Genomic DNA, 24965 nt, shown 5'->3' on the forward strand with positions numbered 1-24965 from the left:
TCTGTCTCTCTCTCTCTCTGCATCTCTATGAATAAATAAATAAATAAAATTAAAAAAAAAATAAAATAATATAAAACGAAATAAAATAAAAATGTATCATGGCAGTGACATACGAAGAAAAACCCCACCCCAAATTCCAAGTAGCAACCAGCCCGAAATGCCTCAGCTCTTTCAAAAAGATGTGTTGGTGTGTTTTTGGTTCAATTAAAATGTGTATGGTACGTCTACCCATTTTTTAAAATTTTATTTAAATTCAGTTTGCTGGCATCTTGTGTCTCCATTTTGAATGATGTCCTGTCCTTTGGCTCAAAATGACGCTCTCCATTAATGGAGTGATTCCGGAGTCTAGAGCATCTCCAGGTGACATCACCTTCCATCGCCCCAATCAACAAATACAACATTTCCAACGGGACACGCGTCACCCAGACTTCCATTCAACCTGACAGGAAACTCGTTCTTGGATTGACCAATCTCACTTGTATGGTGACACCGCACGCTGTCCCATCCTGACAACTGCACACATTGACCTCCTTTGGAATACCCCATACTCTTTCCTCTTGGGTGTCCTGCAAACCCTACATCCTCCATGCTTCCCCATAATTATGGGCTTATATCACTTGCTCCCTCCCTGCGGTCTCCACGTGTTTTCGACTCCTACATGTTCCTTAACAGTTTCTATTCTCTTCATTTTTGCTCTTTCCACATGAGTTATACCAATTGATCTCCCTGAGCCAGAACCAAAGTGTTGTTTGCCCTGAAAACATGCCTCATAACTCTGCTATATCAACCATAGCATGAAGGAGAGTGTCGTGCACACAGGATGTGCTCCGTAATCCATCGATTCACGCTGTTATTCATTTTATTTATTTATTTTTTTGTTAGGAAAGCACAGATTCCACAAGCAACTGTAAACATTCTATGTTCCCAGCAAGAGGCTGGAAATGATCATCCCATTCTCTGCCTTCATTATCCACTGGGACAGTTCTACCCTCTTGAATATCCCAATTTGCAGGATCTGCTGTGAATTCAAACCCTCTACTGCACCCCAGCTCCCAGCCCTACCCACCAGTCTGCTTCATAAATCATCCTTTCTTGGGGCAGAAAAGCCTTCTGCTTTTCTCCATTTTTATCAATTTGTCTGTCCATGTATGGATACCATTGATCTTATTCCAGTGACTGGATAGTATGTATTGATGCAAGCTAAAGAAAATCTTATCCATCTCCAATAAAAACAGAAAAACAAGCAGGTGAGTGGCAGTGGGCATAGAAGGTACCAATGTTCCAGAATTCCTTTGGCTGGGAAACAAATTCAGCCTCACATTTTAGGGGAACAGAGGGAATAGCCGAGAATCCATATAAAGTCACAAAACTAGACATTACACATCTACATCATGTTACTCACCATTGAATGAAAAAAAAAATGGGTTTTAACTGTGTCTCCTGCATGGATGTCCATCCTATGGCTCGGTGGAAAATTCCAACAATGTGAATTGAGCAGCCCATGCTCATGCTCTCTCTCTGAAATAAATACATAAAATCTTTTTAAAAATGAAAAAACAAACTACCGTGTATGCAGCATACATGTAAATTTGAGGTAGAGAATCGTGCCTCATAGAGTCAAGACAAGAAGAATGATTGTGTGAGAATCTGATTGTGCGCTTTGCATTTGTAATGGCAAGAATCTATTTTACAGAGCAATTAAATTTATTAAATTTAGGACAAGTTCTCGAAAAACCTTGGGGATAGTCCCGTAGATCCGTAGATCCCACGTCTGGAGTCCAGCGATGTGTTACACCTTATGCATCCCTGCAAACATTTTGCAAATGTCTAAGCTTATATTTTCTATTCATCCACTTACTTATTTAGATCTTCATATTTGGAATATTTAGTTATGTGCAAAATAGGCTTTTTAACATGCTTTGATCCCTGAATCAAGTGGGAAGTTCACGCAAAAAAAAAATAAAAATAAACATAAAAATCTGCCACCATGTGATGTATGGGTTTTCCGGAACCCTGCTCAATTCACATTGTCGGAATTTCCCACCGAGCCTTAGGATGGATCAAAAGTCGCGCAACCAGAAAAGCAAACTTCCCTGTTGATAAGAATGATTTTCTCTCCTGTGTGCACGACCAAATCAGAGGCACAGGTTACTCTTTGCTTCTTTCCTGTTTTTTTTCCACCCAGGAGGGTGGGGGGCGAAACTTGACCTCTGGAAGGTTAATTGCAGATTGTGAAATCCCTCCCTAGACAAAGCAACTAGATAAAACAAAAACTTTGTGCATATGTTGCAGTTCTGAAAATACAACATAGTAAGAGTGAGGGGGTCACATGGTCTGAGTTCCCAGGTAGAAAAATGTAACAAGTTTGCAAGAGCTGAACAGATTCCTTACACTGTTTCCACATAATGACACTTTGAATCCTGCCTGATCCCTCTTGTGTATACATGTGGAGTTAATCTACCATTAAATTTCATCCCCTGGGGATCCCTGGGTGGCTCAGCCGTTGAGCATCTGCCTTCCGCACGGGGCCTGATCCTGAGGTCCGGGGATCGAGTCCCACATCGGGCTCCCTGCATGGAGCCTGCTTCTCCCTCTGCCTGTGTCTCTGCCTCTCTCTGTGTGTCTCTCATGAATAAATAATTAAAATCTTAAAAAAAAATTTCATGCCCTGATAAGGACCATCAACATCAAAATTGCTGGAAAACATACCTAACCACTTCTGGTCCTGCTAAATGGGGTCAAATTGGAAACAGGTGCAGGCACAGAAATCGATCATTTGCACAGAGCAGATCCGTCTGTTTCTTTGAAAGGGTGTTTACGCACCTTCTGGGGTTCCCACATCTTCATTTTCTGGGACTCAGCCGGGTCACCGTTTGGCAGCAACAAGCGCATCTCTGTAAAGACTTCAGACCTGGCCGGCGGTAAAGGCATCGTACCTGGCCCAGGTTCACTAAGCATTTCCATCTGCTGTGGACACAAGGAGTTTGGGAGTGAACAACATCCGTCGCTGGGGTAATTTGCCACTGATTCATTGCATTGACTGGCAGGGCCACGGTGTTAGTGGGTTAATATCTCCAGCGGGCAAATCCCCAGCACACTTATTTGCCATCGTGAGGCTCCCATTGGAATTGCCAGCAGCGCCGAGGTGAAGGCCATCCCTAACCCGCCACAGGCCGGTCTGTGCCGCCGCGTGGCCCCATTGGCCGTGTTTTCCACGAGCCCTCCCTGCTGACTCGTCTGTCAGCAGAGGAATGGGAACTGTGGTGGGAATTTTAATAACCCCCAGCAGGCGTGTGTGTCCAAAGGCATCACTTCTCGTTTATCCTCCTATCACCAGCTATTCATCGACATCTCAGCTCCAAAGGGGGAATCCGGGATTCTCCTCCATCGGGCCGACGGCTGAGCCCACATCCTCCTGGGACAACCGCCAACCTCTGCTTTCTGAGCTGAAAGCGAAGCGATCCCCCAAATAATATTTTCCTGACCTCTCTCCGAGGGATGGTGTTCCCTTAAAAGCAGCGGCTTTACTGGTAAGAAAGAGTTGTCTCTGCTCTATTTTTTTTTTTCTGCTGCTGGAAAATATTTCCTTATTATTGAATTCACTCTTATATTTAAACGTACTGGGATCCGTGGGTGGCTCAGCGGGTTAGCACCTGCCTTAGGGCCAGGGCGTGATCCTGGAGACCCGGGATCGAATCCCACGTCAGGCTCCCTGCATGAAGCCTGCTTCTCCCTCTGCCTGTGTCTCTGCCTCTCTCTCTGTCTCTGTCTCTCATGAATAAATAAAATAAAATCTAAAAAAAAAAATTAAAATAAGAGGGAAAGCAGAGTAAAATCATCCAAGACCTTTTGCATGACACGTTTTTTAATTTAATTTTTTGACCTGTTTTTTAAAAATGTGTTATTTTAGGGACACCTGGGTGGCTCAGTGGGATAAGCATCTGCCTTTGGCTCAGGTCATAGTCTCGGGGTCCTGGGATGGAGCCCTGGGTCAGCATCCCTGCTATGCGGAGAGTCTGCTTCTTCCTCTCCCTCTGCTCCTCCCCCTGCCCATGCTGTCTTGCCACCACCACCTCTATGCGGTTCCAAAATTTGTCACCCCCCAAAAAGACCTCATCTCCATTAGCAGCCATCCCATCCCCCTCCCCAGCCCCTGGCGATCATGAATCTGCTGTGCATCCCTGTGGATTTTTTACAAGTTCTGCATCTTTTATATCAATGAGGTCACACACTGGGTATCCTTGGCCGTGTGAGTTCTCTCACTGAGCATCCCATACTCAGGGGCCTTGCATATGGTGGCAGGTGTCAGAGCTTCATTCCTTCTTCTGTGTGTACAGACCACATTTGGTGGATGCTGTCAGCCAGCCACGGGCATTTGGGTGGTTTCCAGGGTTTGGAATATCATGAATATTGCTGCTTCTGAATACATGCTCATCCAAGTTCTGGTTGGTACCTGTTCCCAGGTCTCCCTGGGCACGAACACAGTCCTGCGGTTGCCGGGTTATCCTACCACCAGAGGTTTAACATTTCCAGGAAAGGCTAAACGGTTTTCCGCAGCAGCTGACCTACTTTACATCTCTGCCAACAGTATCCAAAAGTTACAGTGTTCCCAACCCTGGAAATACTTGTTACTTTCCATTTTACTGGTTATGGCCATCCCGGTGGGTCTGGTTACATCTTAATAGAAATACTGTTGAATTGAATGATTTACAACATACTTGCTAGAAATGTGTTTTGTGCTTTTTTTTTTTTTTGAGATTTTTATTTATTTCTTCATGAGAAAGAGAGAAGCAGAGACCCAGGCAGAGGGAGAAGCAGGCTCCTTGCAGGGAGCCTGATGCGGTACTCGATTCCAGGACCCTGGGCTCATGCTCTGAACCAAAGGCAGATGCTCAACTGCTGAGCCAGCCAGGTGCCCCCAAATCTATTTTATATTAATATATCTTACAATATTCTTGCTGTTCTGGGATTTTTTAAAAAAAATTTATGGTTTAGAAATATTTTATTTTTAAGTCTTCTCTGCACCCAGGATGGGGCTCAAACTCACAACCTAGAGATCAAGCGTTGCATGCTTCACCCGCTGAGCCAATGAGGTGCCCCTGATTCTTTCTTTAATTGCAATAAATAAATAGCCTTAAACGACGTGACTCATCTACTTCTCAAAAACTCGGTTCCTTTCCGAAAGAGAAAAACTAAAATCACAAACCGTGGGACACCTGCTACAGAAGAGAGAGCAGGTCAGGACAGCAAATCCGGGAGCTCCTATCACAACTGCAAACGTGAGCATCACTTTTAAAAACTATTTCACAAGAGTCGCAGTTATTTTGAGGCATGCATCATGCCCACAATATGACCCCATGAAAAGCCCATTTTCCAATTGCAAGGATTCTCAACCACCCACTTTATTTTGTACGATAGTCTACTTTGTAACATTCACTTTCGAGAAAAATGCAACCTTTTGTCAAAAATGCAGTTGCGTCAAAACGACTTTGGCATGCTTTACTTCCCATTATTTCACTGTTAGATATTGCTTCCTTCTTCTATGCAACTACAATGATCTCAGCCCCTTCCTAATCTTTAACTTCCGTCCAGTGACTTCCGATGCTTTTTTCGCCAATGTGGACAAAATTGGCAAAATATCATCTACAACGTTTTGCCAAGTAGCAAACCTTACGTGGTTTATTTTATAGAACCTATTTCCGGAGATCATACGTTCACAGGACCACTTGGAAAAGGAAAGTCGTATAAAAAGTTTATTTCATTCAGACTTTCAAGCAGCCTGCAGGCTGGAGATGAATATTTGCAGCATCACCTGACACGATGCGGCCGAGAAAATGCGCTTCTTCCTTACCTCTGGGTTGGAAGTCACAGCCTTCCGTGGGCAATCCTGTTAAGCCTGTTTTTTTCTGTTAATTCCCACTGTAAAAACAGGGGCCAGGCTTTTATGCTTCTCCTTAAATCACGCTCAGCTCTGGTCTGCAGGCTGTATAAGTCTCATTTCTCCTCTGCACGGTATTTGACTTGTCAAACGCCATTCAGCCGGGGGATTTTCTGTTGCCTGGAAAATCCTCTTCATCTGCGCCCCTGACACCCACAGGACGTCTTTGCAAAACTGTTGAAGAGGGCCGGTGTTCAGGAATAGGAACTTTTCAAATCATGTGCTAATATTCCACCTTGACCGACCTCTCGCTGTGCTCTCGCTTGTCCTCCGGACGTGCTGACACATAGGGGAGTTTGCGGGCTCGTGCTGTCAGTATTCCCAATTTTTTTTTCTTTTTCTTTTCTTTTCTTTTTTTTTTTTTTTTTTTGCACAAGAACACAAAGTCCTGTAATACCAGGAGCTGTCCACATCTAATGGTTGGTGAAGCCAAGATTTACAGCACACGAAACCCACTCCAGATTCTACACACACGTCGCCCAGATCCACCTGCTGCTCTCGGACTCGAACCCATGCCAACCAGCCACTGGAGAATCATCCCTGTGCACACAGTAATCACCACAGAATGCAAGAACAGTAGCATCAGGAGCTCACTGTCTCAGGATTTGGTCGCAGCATGCATGGAGAAACTAAATCTTCTCACTCGAGACTTAAAGCATCATGTTCTCATTTTCTTTATTTGCGTAAATCCGTCTTTGTGTGTGTGTGTGTGTGTGTGTGTGTGTGTGTGTTTTTCCTTGTCTTTAACTCTTCTTCAAGTGCAAGGCCTGGGGATTTCACTCTTTTTTTTTTTTTTTTCCCATTCATTTCTGATTCCTAATACATGACTCAAAGCTGCTGGTATTTCCCGGAACACTTTGACCCTCACCACAGAGCTTTCCGTGAGTGATCGTTTCTATTGTTCTTTCCCTAATTGACTGAAACTATAATCACAGTTTTAATGGTTAACCTGACAGTTATTTCAGATGGGGCTATGAGCTTCCCAAGCACAGAGGGTCTTTCAGTTTCTATTTTTCTCTGATATTAAAAATGTATCACTTCGTTGCATTATAGTTGGTGGCATTTACTTTTTTTCTTTTCTTTATTTTATTTTATTTTTATTATTATTATTTTTTTTTTTTTGGAGTTGGTTAGGAAGATGCTGAGGTCCCTTTTGGTTACTGCATGGAGACAGTGCAGACAAGGAAAACTCGTGATCACTTGTCGAATGTCTACTCATACTATTTCCACAAGACTACAACTGTAAATGGCAATATCCAGTATTTTCCTTTACCATCTTAAAGGACCCAACTCCCAGCTAATCAGCCTTCATTCTTTCTTAGTTTGTGGAGAACTTTTAACCTACCTATAGATCATTAAACAGGCATGGATTCTCCAATATTTCTGAAGTGTTAATTTTCTTTCTTTTTTTCTTCTTTTTTTTTGCAGTGTTCATATCAATTTATTATTTTTTTTGTTCCTATCAATTTATACCAGAAGTGTGCCTTTGGGTCCCATTTTCCAATTAATAGATGTTTTACGGATGTTAAACTTGAAGATTTTTGATAGAGTCGCCCAGGTATGTTGACATCTGCATTCAGAAATTTGCAACCTATGGGACACCTGGGTGGCTCAGTGGGTTAAGCATCTACCCTCAGCTCAGGTCATGATCTCAGGGTCCTGGGATTGAGCCCCAAGTCAGGCTCCCTGCTCAGCAGAGAGTCTGCCTCTATATCTCTCCCTGGCCCTCCCTCTGCTCCTGTGCTCTCTCTCACATGCTTTCTCTATCTCTCAAATTAATAAAATCTTAAAAAAAAAAAAAAGAAAAAAGAAAAAATTTGCAACCTAGCAAGAACACTGAAAATAGCTCTTCCTCTTTCTGGTTTCTGCAGACCATTTACTGTAACCATTACTTTTACCATACCTATATGGTATATACGTAGCATAATATATATACAAATATTATACTAATACGTGGCATGTTTTGTACATGTCTATTATACTAACGCAAATATCTAGACTCTTCTAAATGACTTATAGTTGAAACTAGCTCTCGCTGACCTGTCACCTCTTCCTCTTGTCTTTGCTTCACTCACGAGCATTTTTCCTACAAAAGTTTTCAGATTTTCTTTTTTAAGACACACAGCAGGCACTGTAAACCTGACTATTTTGGCAAATGCATACAGACATGTACCCACCTCCAGCACCGAGATATGCAACCTTCTCATGCCCCCACAATATGCATCTTCACCCTTCTAGGTTAGACCTTCCCCACACCTCTGGTCCTGACATCACTGCCTTCCCTATGCTTTTGTCTTTTCCCAAATGTCCTGCACATGGATTTATACACTTTGCAGCCTTCGGATTGTGGCTTCTTTCACTCATCTGAGACACATCCGTCTTGTTGCCTATGGCCCCAGGATTTTGTCACCCTGTCTGGTTGTGTTGTACAGATACACTGCACGTCCTTGTGTGTTCCCCAGCTGAGGGGTAGCTGAGTTGGTGCCAGCTTTCAGTGATTCTGAGTAAAGCCACAGTAAACAGTGTGCAAAGATGTTAGTATCTCCTTTGCATAGAGGCTCAACACCCGCATGACAAAATCACATTCATAGCTTTGTAATTTCTATCAACTATTCATTTGTTGCAAATTTTCCTACAGCTAGAGCAGTGTGTAGTGCAGCTCAGAATACCAAGATCTCTAAAAATGTCACCAGAACAAATTTTTTTACATGCCTCTGGGAGGCACTTGGCTGCTTCAGTCAGAAGAGTGGGTGGTTTTTGATCTTGGGGTTGTGAATTTGAGCCCCACATTGGGTGGAGCAATCATTTAAAATCTTTAAAAAATAATAAAATTAAAAATAACAAAAAAATAAATAAATGCCTCTGGTCACAAGAGTCTTTAGTTATTACTAAGGAACAATAAAAATAGGATGGTAATATCCATATTTTACTCAATTATTCCTTTCAAAAATGTGTTCTGCTCTCAAAAAGTATTGGACAGAATGGGAAATAAACATATTCTCCCCCCCCAAAAAAAACAAAACAAAACAAAGAAAACATATTCCCAAGTTCTCAAGTAACAAAGTACATTTCTTATCGACATTCCACTCGTAGCATAAATCCTATACAACCTTTTAACTGCACAGGCAACTTTGTTTAAATATTTAATAGAGTTTAGGAGCAGGAATAATTAATGTACTATATATAATATAGATATTAAATATATTATGTATGCATTTTATACATGTTACGTGTACTTTACATATTATATATAGTAGTACATTGGTATATATAGTGTATATAGTAGTATAATATAAAATGATTACACAGAATATATTATATTGTATGTATTTTACATGTTTTATATTGTAGCACATTAGTATATACAGTAGTCTAAAATAATTACATATAATACACAATGGTACATATACTATAATGTAATTGTTACATATCACACTATATATGTACTATATCAGATATACATATATATTTTTAAATTTTTTAATTTATTTTTTCATCAGAGACATAGAGAGAGAGAGAGAGGCAGAGACACAGGCAGAGGGAGAAGCAGGCTCCATGCAGGGAGCCCGACGCAGGACTCGATCCCAGGACCTGGGGATCATGCCCTGAACTGAAGACAGACACTCAAGCACTGAGCCACCCAGGCATCCCCAGAGATATATATACTAACAATTCTTCAAACATTTGCTAAATGTGAAAACAGTATATATAGTGGTGCAATATATACTGTATATACATCTGATGTATACATATACCAACAACCCTTCAATCATTTGCTAAATCAGTGTTATCCAGCCTCATTCTCTTAGATGTACCATGGCAGGGACATTTCTAAGTCTAGTTTACAGAAAATATGGCATCTTTTAAAACATTTTGACAGCTATCAGAGCCTTTTAGGAGAATGTTTAAAAATCACAAAAATATTTCGGTGGTGTTGCTTGTTCTCTGTTCTCATTTGTAACGTGGTAGGAGGAGGATCTATATATCCAATGGCAGACGTTAACCCCAAGGTCAGTCCAAGACCTCTGCAAATCTATGGAAAATGTGGTGCTTTCAGGAGACCAATTGGGTTCAGAAAAGTTCAGCCATAGCTAAATAGAAACTATATGGCTCACTACAGTTTAAATTAGACACAGAAATAGGGCTGAAGTATTTTCTAGACTTTGGAGCTGTTTAAACCTCGCAAACTATTTGCAAATCACGGATCTGATGAGGGACTTATAGGCAGAATTTATAAAGAACTCTTACATCTCAATAATAATAAAAACAACCCCATTAAAAATGCAAAACAAAGCCACACAAAAAGCCTCATTCATGCATGGTACAATCTATCCAGAACGTCTTTTATTTTTCTCTTTACATTCATTTTTATTAAATGAATCAGAATGCTAGTGGAAACATTTTTTTAATTTAATGCATAAACATATAAAACCCTTTATTAGAGATACACCTTCTCTCTGAGTCCTGGGAGAAAGGCTGAGAGTCTGAGATCCAGGGTGGGGCTGAGCCTGGTTCCTCCTGGGGTGTAGACACCATGTTCTTCCTGTGTCCTCATGTGAGTGTCCCTCAATGTGTGTCTATGTCCTCATCCCCTCTTATAAGAACCCCAATTGTGTTGGATTAGAGTCACCTTAATGACCTCATTTTACCTTAACTCCTCTTTAGAAGACTGTATCTCCAAATATGGCCACATTCTGAGGTCTTGGAGCTTAGGACTTGACAACGTGAATCTTCGGGAAGACACAATTCCAGCCATAACATTTGAGTAGTGGTAGTCATCGTCTACTGCTGGAGTGATTGTTGGTAGAAATTTTAAGAAATAAGACATTAAGAAACTAAATACCAACACTGTTTCTATACAACCTCATTCACACATACACTAAATATGAGAATGAAGTCTCGCATTCAAGCACAGCACAGCACCACCAGTTTATGAGAAGGGCTTCATTTTAAATACAAAACATCAGGTATGGGTAACACACCTGATTTTTTGTATCTCCGAAAATCTTTTATCTCCATAAATCTTTTTTTTTAATCTTTAAAAATTTACTTTAAATTCAATTAATTCGTATACAATGTGTTATTGGTTTCAGAGGTAGAGGTCAGTGATTCATCGACATCCAGTGCTCATTCCATCACATCACGTCCTTAACTCCCATCTCCATAAATCTTAGAAACCTCCCAGCCATCCCCAATATCCTTTTATGCCAACTGGTAGACTCCTGGTTCATCCCTAATGACTTGGCGAACGATGGGGCTGAAACTTATTTCTGAGAATTCAGGTTGAAATCAGCGTTCAGGGACCTGTGGTCACAGATACACACACACCCCACTGCTCCTTACCCACGGCTTGCAAAGACCTTTCTTGCACCAGTTCCATAAAAAGATGACCTTGTATGCATCCACACACACACAGGACTACTCTCTATGGAGATAATGTCCAGTTGTTGCTATTTTGTTCAGAGGCTCTTCTGGTTAAACTCACTAGCATGCCATTTCTGTGCCCCAGATCAAATAATCCCATCCTTGAGTGAATTCCCACATGCTCATCTGCCTTCTAAGGACCCTGTATGTATCATCCCAGGCATCCTGTCGCAATTCCATGTTTTGTTACAGGCTTTTATCCTCCTGATTTGAGGTCATCGCCCACAGCCCTCAAACTGTGGTTCATCCTGGTGGGACCCCAGCTGCCATGGCTGGAATTCCAACCCTGGCACTCGGGATGGCTTCCAGGCTCTCTTGCAGATGCCTCCTCCTAGAGTCACCTGTTAGGCATTTAACTTGGTCATGACAAAGAAAACCAAACACAAGAGCAAGACGATGATAACTGGCTTTCAAAGGCATTCTGGATGGATGTTTTCCAAAAAGATCACTTGAAAGATTAAGACTATAAAAAAAAAAATAAAAACAAAATAGCAAACTTGCAGCATTTAGGAGACAAGACTTGTCATTTTAGTGACTGTTTCATCTTGGGGAAAAAAAAAAAAAAAAAACCTGGCCACAAGTTTCCAACTTGTTAAAGAAGAATGATAGTCATAGGCCTGGATAGTTCACAGGTTTTCTTGTGACACTCAAATCTGGAATAGGAGAGTAGTGAGAATTTTAAAGTGTTACACAAATGTAGATTAACATTAAGAGATTTGGGCATGGAAGACAGAATCTCATAAATTCTACAACGGTGTCGAATGCTGCCGTATAGTGTAATATGAAGAACTAGTGGATGCATTTTAAAATATTTTAGGGATCCCTGGGTGGCGCAGCGGTTTGGCGCCTGCCTTTGGCCCAGGGCGCGATCCTGGAGACCCGGGATCGAATCCCACATCGGGCTCCCTGCATGGAGCCCGCTTCTCCCTCTGCCTGTGTCTCTGCCTCTCTCTCTCTCTCTCTCTCTCTGTGACTATCATGAATAAATAAATAAAATCTTTAAAAAAATATTTTATATATTATTCAAGAGTATGTATATGTATGTATATTATAATATATTATGTTACTACATTACTATAATATGAAGTGGAGGTATTTCAAAATATTTTATATATTATTCAAGAGTATATATATGTATGTATATTATAATATGTTACTAGATTATGTAAAATATGTAACATATTATATTAATATAAAATATAGTATATGTGTATATAAATATATAATTGTATGAAATATATAGTTTTATGTATAATGTATCATTGCACTGTATATTTATATATACATCATATATATCATGTTAGAGATATATATACATATAATTCTCATTCCTTCTGAAAGGACTAATAGTCCCCTCTCTTTGGAATATATATTTTTTAAAGATTTTCTTTTATTTATTCATGAAGGACAGAGAGAGAGAGGCAGAGACACAGGCAGAGGGAGAAGCAGGCTCCAGGCAGGAGCCCGATGTGGGACTCGATCCCGGACTCCGGGATCAGGCCCTGAGCCAAAGGCAGACGCTCAACCCTTGAGTCACCCAGCCGTCCCTGGAATATATATTTTAATCAAATGAGAACTTAAGACTTTAAGGAAAAATAATACAAAATATAGCACATTAACTAAGTATCCTGAGGTCCCTATTTCCCGTTTATGAAATAATCCACTTAATGTAAAGACTACTTTTTAAATACAGCATACTAATAAAGTCAATATTAAAGAAAACCAGAATGTAGTCCTTATTTTTTGTTTGCTTTCACAAACCTATAATCTGAGGCCAAAAGGCCAAAGAATCCGAACACACAAATTACTGCCTCTGGCCTAATTTTCTGTCAAGCTCTGGAATGTTCCTCCTCTGCTCTAGCAAAGGTGAAAACACAGATTTTGCAATTCCGCTGACTTTATAAAGAATGTGAAAGCCAAGACTTTGCTTCTCCTGCCATTTTGTTGGAGGTGACAATAGGGAAGAATCAATAGATTGATCAGACCGTAAAATAAACGAGCTAGTCAAAATAGATGAATCCATTAGAAGAATGCCGCAGCATTTCAGAATACTGATTCTGGAAAACTCTGGGCCAAGAAAGTGACCCGCCCTCAGATGCAGTTTTGAAAGATGCCAGCTTGATGCTGTAATTGCAGACCTTAAAAATCAGTTCACGTATTTTTGGGGTTTTATCTTTCTTCACACAGTCTGTGGGGAGAGAGCTGGGTGGAAGTGCAATTTATCCATCACGCTTTCCTTTGAGAAGAACATCTTCCATGGATGTTTTTGGACATGGGACTGTGCACAGAAAAGCGTCCTCAGCCTCCTTTGGTTCCAGACATGGCCGTGACATTCATTTCTGGCCCATCACATGTAGGAGAGATGCTGAAGGCAGATTCAGGTCATTTCCAAACCAATCTGCTTGCCCTCCATTCTTTTTCTCTGCTCAATTGGCCAACAGGAAAACCCTCTTCCACATCTCTTCACAACAGTGTGATGGATTAGATTATGTCCCTCATGGGGAGGGGAAAAAAGATATGTTGAAGTCCTAACCCCTAGTACTTCAAATACAACTTTATTTGGAAATAGGGTCTTTGCAAATGTGATTAAGTGAAGGATCTGGAGATGAGACCATCCCAGATCAGGGTGGCCTTAAACCCAATGACAGGTGTTTTGATAAGATGCACAAGAGGAGACACATCCACGTGAGGATGGAGACAGACACGGGAGGGATGTGGCCACCAGCCCAGGGACGCCTGGGGCCCCAGACAGGAGGGCAGGAGGGACCCTCCCTGGAACCCATTGATCTCAGTGGTCCTGCCCCATGTAGACCTCAGACCTCTGGTCTCCAGAGCCAAGGGATTATGGATTCACATTGTTTTAGGCTCACCTAGTCTGTGGTCCTTTGTTACAGCATCCAGAAGACACTCATACCTGCAGTTTAGCCTGTGTTGTTCTGGTAGAAAAATGCCGATCGTGAAAGCATGTGAGATAACATATTTATCATATTTTCCAGCTAAAACTGGCCCAATACAACAACCTCATTTTACAGGCAAAACTCAGTTCTGGTGATATGAAAAAACTTTCCTTAGGAGTAATTGTCTATTTTTGAAAGATGGACTTTATCAGGTCAAAGGGGCTCTTTAAAAAAAAAAAAAAAAGAAAAGAGTTTGCTAACAGTTTCTTTTTATCATGAATTATTAAGATTTATTAAATGTTTTTTTTAAATACAAAAAAATACCAAACAAAACAAAACAAAACAAAACAAAACTTTGCCCTCTACTCTCCCACTGGATTGAGTCATGTTCATGTATTTGTGAGTCATCAACCATTCTTAAATTACTAGGATAACCACAATTTGGTTATAAGGGACAATTAAGAAAATAGTTGTCTGAATCATACACCACTTCCAAATAAACACTGTGATTTTTTTATTCCCACAACAGTGCTCACGGGAATGGAGTCTAAGAAAAGCACTAGATAGGATTTAGACTCCCCACATACATATATAGTTCTGTTTGCCTTGTTATTAGCATGATTTATTTTTTTTAATAATTTTTTAAAGATTTTAATTTATTTATTCATGAAAGACACAGAGAGAGAGAGAGACAGAGACACAGGCAGAGGGAGAAGCAGGCTCCATGCAGGGAGCCCGATGTGGGACTCTATCCCGGGACCCCACGATCATGCCCTGGCCAAAGGCAGGCACTAAACCACTGAGCCACCCTTAGCGTGATTTAAATAAAAGTGAAAAACAAAGAAAAATCCACCTAAATGTGCCAAAAAACCATAATAATTAACTAAATCATACAACAATCATCCAATGAAATAAATGATATGATTCAGATTTAAATGAATGTGCATGTTGCATACCTTCCCTATATGAAGGACCCCAAATAGTAATTTGTGATTTCTTTCTTTTGCATATATATAGGCTGTACATTTCTTTCTTTTTTTTTAAGATTTTATTTATTGATACTGTGCATTACAGGATTTGACAATGACTCGGTTCGTCTGCATTTCCTCCCAGACCACCAGCTCCAGGAGGTGGGGGCAGGTTCTGCTTTGCTCTAGTCCCCAGCTCCTAGCATGGCCTCCAGCTAAGAGCATGAGGTTGAAGAAATACTTGCGGAGCAAATGGATGTTTGTAGTGAGAAAATAGTGGAGAGTTATTACAATGGCCAAGGTGAAAATTAAGCGCTCCGACCCACAGAGCAGACACAACGAAAGACTGCAGTGGAAATGGACAGCAGGCATTCGTGCTAGCACTTAAGGTGAAAGCTGCTCCGGCTTAAAACTGCTCTTCAAACACCCTGGGATGGTGCCATGTGGGGGACCAACCTGTCCCACAGTGAGTCCAATACAACCAGTTTCCCCTCCTGTTTCAGAAAAGAAAACCACTGGGCGGTGGTGAGGGACAGAAGGAGAGAGAAATCCTAAGCAGGTTCCACACCCAGCATGGAGCCCTACAAGGGATTCGATCTCATGACCCCGAGATCAAAAGTCACATGCACGGACTGAGCCAGCCAGGCCCCTCTGTGTTTAACTTCTCGGGGAACCACTCAACTGTCTTCCACAATACTGCACCATTCTACATTTCTACCATCAATATGTGAAAGTTCTAATTTCTCCACATCCTACCAACACTAGTTTGATCTATAATATGATGTCTATGTTTTGTCTAGCCGTCCTAGTGGGTGTGAAGTGGTATTTCATTGTAGTTTTGATTTGCATTTCCCTAACGGCTAATGATGTTGAGAATCTTAAAAAAAAGATTCTATTTATTTATGATAGACACAGAGAGAGAGAGAGGCAGAGACACAGGCAGAGGGGGAAGCAGGCTCCAATGCAGGGAGCCCGACGTGGGACTCGATCCCGGGACTCCAGGATTGTGCCGTGGGCCAAAGGCAGGCGCTAAACCACTGAGCCACCCAGGCATCCCAGCCTGTACATTTCTAAATAATGCAAGTGTTATTAAAAATAGTCGATATGAAAAAAAAATAGTGGATATGAGTTTTTAAGTGTCTTTAAAAACCTCTTTCTCTTCTTCCCAGATTGAAAGACAACAAATAATAACCAGTGTTATTTGGCAGCATCACTCAAAACAACGCAGATATTGAAGAAAGTGTTATTTACCTCCTGGTGAAGAAAAAGAAGGATTATCTAGGAACTCTCAAAAAGATGCAGATACAAAAAAAAAAAAAAAAAAAAAGATGCAGAGACATCCAAATGCCAATGGCAGGCAAAAAATAAAAATAAAAAAAGCAAAATCAGAGGTGGGTTCTTACTGGCAGTGGATGGTCCATTTGTGTTGTTGAGGTTTTAGGTGCCGATGAGCAACTTGATGCATTTTTTTTTTTTTTTTTTTTGCAACTTGATGCATCTTACAAGAGACAGCCAGTGTGTGTGTGTCAGGTGTATCTGGGCGGGTGATCATCCGCACCTGTTCATTCCCTCGTGTCTTCCGAAACCCCTTAAGGACGTGACAAAATGGACCAGACAGGTGTCTTGCCTCAGGGGACAGGGATCCTGGGCTGACAGGTGTCTTGCCGCAGGGGACAAGGATGTTGAGCCCACAGGTATGCCATGAGCCATCCTGAAGCTGCCTTCATCCATCCACATCCTATTCTTCTGCAGACACGCGTGGATAAGTGGCTCCAAACATTGGCCCTATTTGATGCCTGACCTTTACGAAACCGCAGACTACACATATTTAAAAACGATCCGATATGTCATTAGAAGCATGCTACCCTTTTCAGCAGACGTGCCGTTTCCACCTGGCCCCCAAATATTTTGCCTTCGAGTTGTTGTGCGACGTCTCTGTGCCGCCGCGTGAATGTTCTGCTTGACCAGAAAAGTCCAAAGCTGATAATTTGTTTGACCTTTGTTTAAAAATAAATTGTTTTGCCTATCAGAAGATAACAGGGACATGCGGGAAAATAATGAGCCGGACTGTCGCTCGGCCAAGGTAGAAAGAAATTGGATGAGCAACCACTGAGCCTTGAAAGATCCCGAAGCTTTCCGTGACATTCCTTTAGCTCATAATGCACTATTTAATGCTGTTTGCTCTCTGGGAAGGCCAAAAAAAAAAAAAAAAAAAAAAAGGCTGAAGTGCTTTGAACAACTGATGTCAATATTGCCTGAAATCTGCTTCACTCACTTTTTTACTCCCCTCATGTCCAAGACACGGAAAATCCACCTGAACCCTTGGGTTTCTTACCAAACGGAAATGTCGCAAGGGCTGGGATTTAAGCAAGTGCCGCGTCCTAAGGACAGGGCTTGATCTCTTTGTCTACTGAAATGTCAAAAATGGTACCCAAGCGTATTCCTGAGCGTATTTATTAATGGATTTCCACTCAGTGATCTTGGGAAGGGTGGTTGACCTCAACACAAACCCTTCTTCGCCATACGAAGCCAGGTCGTTCATTAATGCGTCCCCGCTCTCCAACCAAGGGACACCATTTCTCATCCACCCACGTGGTGCTCATGCTTTGGACATTCGACGGATCGTGAAATCCTTAATTTCCACCCCTGCCCCTACCACTCCCCTGAGTCATAGGGCATGGCCCGCATTTTCTTTCCCCCCTAAATCGTATCAAACTCACTTATGTTCACACATTCATTTTCTGGGTCGTCATGCAAGGAGCCTTAAACTATGTAACTGTGATCACGCGTCCTTATTTCCTGTTGACCCCACTGTGTCTGTGTCTGTGTCTGTGTCTCACCAACCTCAGGAGATGCCCACTCTTGGTCAACATCACAGTCGCACGTGGAGGCAGAACAAAAATGCGGCAAAGCTCACTCCGGACCGCCCCGGTCCAGCCTTCTTGTTGGCCTGTGCTTCACCTATGGGAACATCATCTCTTTACCTGACCGGTGTCCCTTCATATTTTGCTTTTCTCAGCCTTCCTTCACGGTGCTCATTTTCCCTCGACCATGAACACACGGAAGAGGAAAACTCACCCGCGATTGCTGATTTGCTCCGTTCTGTTCTGAACCGATGCGTTTCTCTTCTTCCGAGCCTCGACATCTTTCCCCGAGTCGATCTCCGGTTATGTATAAAGTTATCTCTCCTGGGCAGCCCTGGGTTTCTTCATCCGTTGCAGGAAAACACTACCAGCATCTCCCTATAATGTCATAAATGAAAAGTTTTTCTATTCCCTCCACATGATTTTCCTGCAAAAAAACAAACAAACAAAAAAACAAAACAAAAAAACTCTTCTCTAGCTCTTGGCCCAGAAGCTATATGAATCCCCTAATCTGCATTAATCATCACGTTTTTCCCTTACGTTTCCACCTCTCTTTGGATATTTGAATGCAAAATGCGTCTTCAAATAATCACATACGTACATCAGGACGTGTGTTCCACAACATACATGACAAAACGCAGCCTCACACCATATAACATACGACGACCGTATTCCCATCTCTTTATGGATCCGCTTTCTTGACCTCCCCATTATCTTTCCAATACTGTTTCTACTCTGTTCCAGTAAGTTCAACGAGGCACGTACGACTGAGCAAGAACGATGGAGCAGAGATCTTGGGTCTGCACCGAGAGCAGGTCTTGGACCTAGATCCTGAGCACACCTGCCTTTTACTTTTGCAAGGAAACTGCCTAAATATTTTAGAGTGAGATATTATAAAGTCAAAGTTTTAAAAATTGGTAACGTGTATCTGTGTCTTTGCTTTTCGTATTTTAAGATGATGTAGTTTATAACAGCCTGGAGGACAGGCTCAAAGTTCTCAACACGTATGGGGCAGGGGGTGGGCTAAGGGTCTTGTGCCTGAGACCGGCCTGATTTCTTTCCACCTCTAGTTCTGGCTCTTCACTTCTTCAGTATCCCATACTCCATCCATCCCCTTCACATACGCCATGTTCCAGCCCCGCCCCCCATGGGCGTCCATCCTCCATCCACACCCCTCACATACACCATGTCCAGCCCTGCCCCCCCCAATCGGCGTCCATACTCCATCCACCCCCTCACATATGCCATATCCCAGCCCTGCCCTCCATGGGCATCTATACTCCATCCACCCTCCTCACATACACCATGTTCCAGCGCTGCCCCCCTTGGGCATCCATACTCCATCCACCCCCTTCACATTCACTATATCCCAGCCCTGCCTCCATGGGCGTCCATACTCCATCCACCCCCATCACATACACCATGTTCCAGTCCTGCCCCCCTGGGCATCCATACTCCATCCACCCCCTCACATACACCATGTTCCAGCACTGCCCCCCATGGGCATCCATACTCCATCTACCCCCTTTACATATGCCATATCCCAGCCCTGCCCTCCATGGGCGTGTATGCTCCATCCACCCCCCTCACATACACCATGTTCCAGCCCTGCCCTCCGTGGGTGTCCATGCTCCATTCACCCCTACAACAGGCTCACAATCACCTGGAAGCCCAGTAATTCTGTTGGGTGTGTGGCTCATGAAATAAGATACAAGCCCTGAATGTGGATGCAGGCAGAGCCATTGCAACAGAAATTTCCAGGGTCCCAGATACTCAGAGCGGGTTCTAAAATGGAGTGCAGGTTCTTGATCCCTTGCAGGAAGCTATGTGGGTGGAGGAGAATCAGAACTGGGTGCTTGCAAGCCGAGTTGAGGACAGAAGCCTGTGTAGCCTTGATGCTCATGCTTGCGCTGCCATCAGGCGTACTTCGGAGTCATCACATAGCCCGTCCAGCGCACAGCACCCATCCTGGGTTTTCCATCCCTGGCACCTTTGAGTGTCAGTCACCAGAATGAGAGTTGCCCAACGCTGGGCACCATTTGCAAATACCCAAGAAGGGAAGAGCTACTTCTCTTCGGCATGCTGCCCCATGCCTGGAAGGGGAGGACTTGTATTTGGCACCAGGTCTACGTTTGTACAGATGCCCTGAGCTTTAGGTATTCTAACCAACCCTTGAGGAGGGCATCACCCTTCTTTCTGAGTGACAGGTGCGCCCTGGCTAACCCACCTATAACCCACCTTCATGTGGAGCATACACTGCCCTACCTATTCCTGTAGTGGTTAGCTTGGGTTTCAGCATGAGCCACTGAGCTGGACACTTAGAACGTGTTCACGTTCCCCTACGTATGTTCTGCTCACCTGGTGGCTTTAGGAATTTCAGGTTCTTTTCTGGTTAGAGTATTTACTCCTAGCTTCTCTGTGAATGGCCGGGTCCATGCGGGCTGTCAGTCTGTCTTCATTCCTGCAGACCTTCCCACGTTCCTGTTTCCATCATATGCATTTCCGTAAGAGAGAGTGTTTACTTGACTTCCCTCCCCGCCGCTCTTCTAAACAAACTCCGGCATCTGCTGTCTATGGAGAGGGGACAAGCGCTTATCTCTGCTTCCTTGCAAAACCCCTCGTGACGCTTTGCTTTGTGTGCAGAAGCCTTGTTTTGTTTATCGCTTCGGAGGCACAAGTCCACAAGCATTAGTTTCTGTTGCCTCTCACCCTTAAAGCCTGCCCTGTCTGTGTGCGGTCGGAGCTCCTGCAGGCGGATTATGTCGAAAGTTTTCTCTTTCATCATTGCAACGGGCCCTACAGCTCTGTGTGCAATTCTCAGCTGCTTTGCCTGGTGATGCACGCTCTGTCTCCCAACCAGAGAGGCTCTCAGTGGAAGCCACTTGGACCTTCTGTACTCGCCCTTCAGAGATTCCCTCTTACTTCCCATGTACTCCTTCCCTCTTACCTTCTTTATTACTATTATCCTTTGAGACATTAAACCACCGTTCCTTCACAATAGGCCTCTAGATCTTTCTTGCATTATAGTGCCTTTCATGACATCAGTAGAAACGTGTGATCGTATACCTTAGATGCTTCCTTTGGCCTACGACAGGAGGAATATCTCCGAAGCTTATTGCCACCATTTACACATCTTCATGGATTCAATAATATCAGAGTTCTACTCTAATAAGAAGTATTGGACAAACTGCTAGACATTTTCATGTCCACATTAGACTCAGTCCCAGGATAATTTTAAAAACGGCTCTCACATGGTAGTAAGTGTCTCCCTGAATATCTGAGAAGGTAGACACAGCAGTAAGATCACACAGAAAGGATCAGGCCAGAGGAGACGGTTAACCACCCCTTAGGGCACTTGCCACCAAATTACTTTTAAACACAAAGAAAAACACCTTGCCTCAGCTTCCCAAGAAAAAACGAACACCCCAACCCAAAATTGAACAGTTCTTTATGGTTCTTCCACTCATGTTGTTTACTGCACCTTCCAGGTACCGTGTGCATCTGCTTGAGATATGGGGCAAATGGCGGCACCTACCCACAAGAGGAGGTGGGATCTCGAGACTTCGAAAGAGGCAGGTCATCTGGGAAAGTATTGGGCTTATGAAGGATGGGCCGGTGGGCAGCGTCTACCTGAGAACTTTCCTTGGGCTGCTCTATTTTGTTACAAACCGCCTTTCGTATCAGTGAGCCCCAAACAGCAATGACCAACCCTGATCACCTAACATAATATCTTCCCCGACTTGAGAATAGTCAGAATCTCACTCATCACTGAGAACCTCTCTGGATTTTGTCTGTCCCTCCTCTACTTCAGTGGCAAGCTCACGTTCATCTCCTAAATGACCTAAATGGTGGGGTTACCCTTTCAAAGGCCCTCACAAAGTTGCGGGGGAGGCAGAAACCCTACCAATACCCCATGCAAAGTTGCAGGGGAAATGGAAAGAGAGGTATCAGTAAAGGTAGTTCATCCATCATTGTAGCCAACTCTCTTCCTCAGCAAGTGGACCCCAAGGGATACACCTCGAAAATTTTCTCACTGGTGACCTTAGTTTCCTCCTTTAGTCTCCCTCCCCATTTTAGGCATCTGAAAACCACCAATGGCCCATAAGTCTGCAGCTATTTGCTTCTACTGGTGCCAACACCTCCAGTAGAGTCATCAGTAAACCAGGCGGCCATTATGCCTCCACCATCAAATGGTCATGGGAACCCCCACCCACCCCATGAGGCCACTAGGTATAGGTTTCAGAAGAACAGGCAGTGCAACAGAATGGGAATCGCAGACTGTCAGACCAAGGATCCTTCATATTTAGGTCCTGCTTCCACCCTCAGGAACTGTGAAAGCTCAGTCCCAATTATGACCAAAGGCTGATGCCCACACCAACTCCATGGTGGTGGGCATGGGCAGTTCAGGATGGGGACCTTGGGTTGTGTAGTCACTAAGTTCTAACTGAGCCTCTCTTTCTATTTGCTGGGACTCAAAAAGCAGCTCTGAAGCTGGTTTTCATTGAAAGGCTGGCTCTGTGCAGAGGGAGACTTAGTTCATAACCTTGAGAACTTGACTCTTGTCCTCGTGTAGATGCTCCCATCAGGTTCTGATTAAGCAAACTCTACAGGTGCTATTGGGTCCTCAAGGCCAAGTAGCATGGCTGCTTCCCCCGAGCTGCTAAAATTCCTCTCCTTAATGTGGTCTCTTTGGAAGCACTGAAACACAGTATGTTTGAATACCCCAAAGGAGGGCTGGAAAATACCTCTTCTTCCAATTTGGATGAAATGCTCTGACAAGTCACAGCCAGCAGACCCCACAAAAATTTCATAAGAGTGGCCAATCTCTTAATTTGTGTGTGATATTCTTCTACTACCCTTGGCTAACATTTCTCCTCCAATCCCTTCAAGGTAGTTGCTTCTTGCTTAGCAGGTGCTATCGGCACGATGTAATCAAAACTGGGTGCAAGGATGAGCCTGTCTCCTGACGTAGCATGGGCATCACAGACTCTCCTCCACTGAAGATGGCTCCTTGAGGGAAGTTGGCATAATACATGGCGCCTCCTGTTACATCCCTGCTTCTTGAACTGTCTCCTTCTGACAGTTGACCTTTGATGATAAGAAAAGTGACACAAAAGCATTTGCCATATCCATGGGTGCTTCCAGGTTCCAGAGTTGATGTTAACCACGTGTGGAACAGCAAAGAAATTAGCACCACCATATGAGTAAGCTCTCCATGATCCATGGAATCTCTACAACCCTCCAGCTTCTGGTCAAGCCCAAAAGGCTCCTTATATTGGCATTGATTTAGCTTGCTAAGGCTTCCATAACACAATACCACAGATAGGGGGGCTTAAACCACAGCCATTTATTTTTCACAGTATTGGAGGCTGGGAGTCTGAGATCTAGGCAGGGCTGAGGGTGGTTTCTCCTGTGGCCTCCTCTTTCCTGGGTGTGTAAACCCCATATTCTCCCATGTCCTCACGTGGCTGCCCCTCTATGTGTATCTTGTCCTCATCCCCTCTTTTTATGGGATCAGGGCCCACCCTAGTGACCTCATTTTACCTTAATCCCCTCTACAAAGACTCCACCTCCAAATTCAGTCTCATGCTGAGGTCCTATGGGTGAAGGCCTCAACATGTGAGTTTTGGGTAGACGCAATTCAGTTCATAACAAGCACACAGTAAGGAATACTATCCATACATTATTGACAGACTCTAAAGACAGCACTCATCTCCAGTATTTCCCAGGAACTTACTGGGTTGTTGGGTGGGTTTACGGTTTTGGTAAAAAGAGATTACCTGACAGGTCCTGCTATTATAACCCTGACTTGAATGTAAAAAGCTAATGTTGAGGTCCCTGCTAGGTATTAAGTATATGGACTCAAAATACATATGTTGAGAAACAGAAGAAATAGTGACATAGTGGCTTAGACCAATGACAAGGATTTGTATCATGACTCCATTTAAATGAACCCCTTCCCTGAAAAATCCCCTTCTCAGTTTCAAGAAAAGTGTTCTGAGCCATGGAGGATGTGTGCTAACTCAGAGCCAGTAACCCCAAATCCTCAAAAGCCTGGTCATTTTCATTCTTAACATAAAGTAACTTTTGTAAATGGCATCGACTCACTTTGGGAACACGCCTTGGATGTCATAACAGGGTCCTTCCTGGATGACTCCCAGTCTGGAAATAATGAAGCTCTGGGTACAGTTGAGGCACCACATGCCACACTAGAAGTACCCATTCATCGTAACTATATAGTTTCCCAATGTTGGAGCATAACACATGCAGCTCCTCTCCTTGGGCCCCGAAGATGTCATGATAAGTTAGCCTTCAACAGAGATCTTGGTGAGTGAAACCTGCCGGTTCCCACACTGATCCTGATCTCATCCACCACGTCTAATGATGTTGAGTGCTTAAATAATCTCACGTGGACTTCACTCACTTTCTTCTTCCCCAGTGATGACATGAGCACATTTCAGATGCCACAGGATATGACTCTCATCCCTTGTGTCTGAGTCCATTAAGGCTGCCATGGCCAAATCCCACAGACTCCCCCATTAAGAGACTCTTAATCAACAGACATTCCTTTCTCCTAATCCTGGAGGCTGGAAATCAGAGATCCAGGCATGGGCAAGGCTGGGTTCTGGTGAGATCTCTCTGCTTGGTGTGTAGACAGGGCCACTCTCCTGTATTTTCTCCTGGCCTTTTCCTTGGCCACCAGACCTTTTACATCAGAACCCTACCTCTTTATGACCTCATTGAGCTTTCATTACCTCACAAAAGCCCTATCTCCAAATCACTCTCTCCCTAAAATAAATAAGTAAATCTTAAATATGTATACTTCTTGGAGTTCTTATGAAGGGAGAGGACCTTATCATGAGTCCCCATGGAG

At 43.2% G+C, this 24965-nt stretch overlaps 1 long non-coding RNA gene across 3 annotated transcripts; it reads right to left on the minus strand.

Moving 5' to 3' along the window:
- Window positions 1-1314: 1314 nt before the first annotated feature.
- Window positions 1315-24785, minus strand: LOC144307778 (uncharacterized). Of its 3 annotated transcripts, none has more exons than XR_013374495.1 (5): window positions 24200-24785; window positions 18306-18469; window positions 10588-10726; window positions 2824-2964; window positions 1315-1518 (listed from the first exon to the last, which is right to left on the minus strand). It is a non-coding gene; the product is annotated as an uncharacterized LOC144307778 (long non-coding RNA). The 3 variants fall into 3 exon arrangements; XR_013374494.1 differs by having other exon boundaries at window positions 1317-1518; window positions 2824-2967; window positions 10588-10723; XR_013374493.1 differs by having other exon boundaries at window positions 1317-1518; window positions 2824-2967.
- Window positions 24786-24965: the final 180 nt, after the last annotated feature.

The sequence above is a fragment of the Canis aureus genome, chromosome X (assembly GCF_053574225.1).
Source record: "Canis aureus isolate CA01 chromosome X, VMU_Caureus_v.1.0, whole genome shotgun sequence".
NCBI classification, from domain to species: domain Eukaryota; kingdom Metazoa; phylum Chordata; class Mammalia; order Carnivora; family Canidae; genus Canis; species Canis aureus.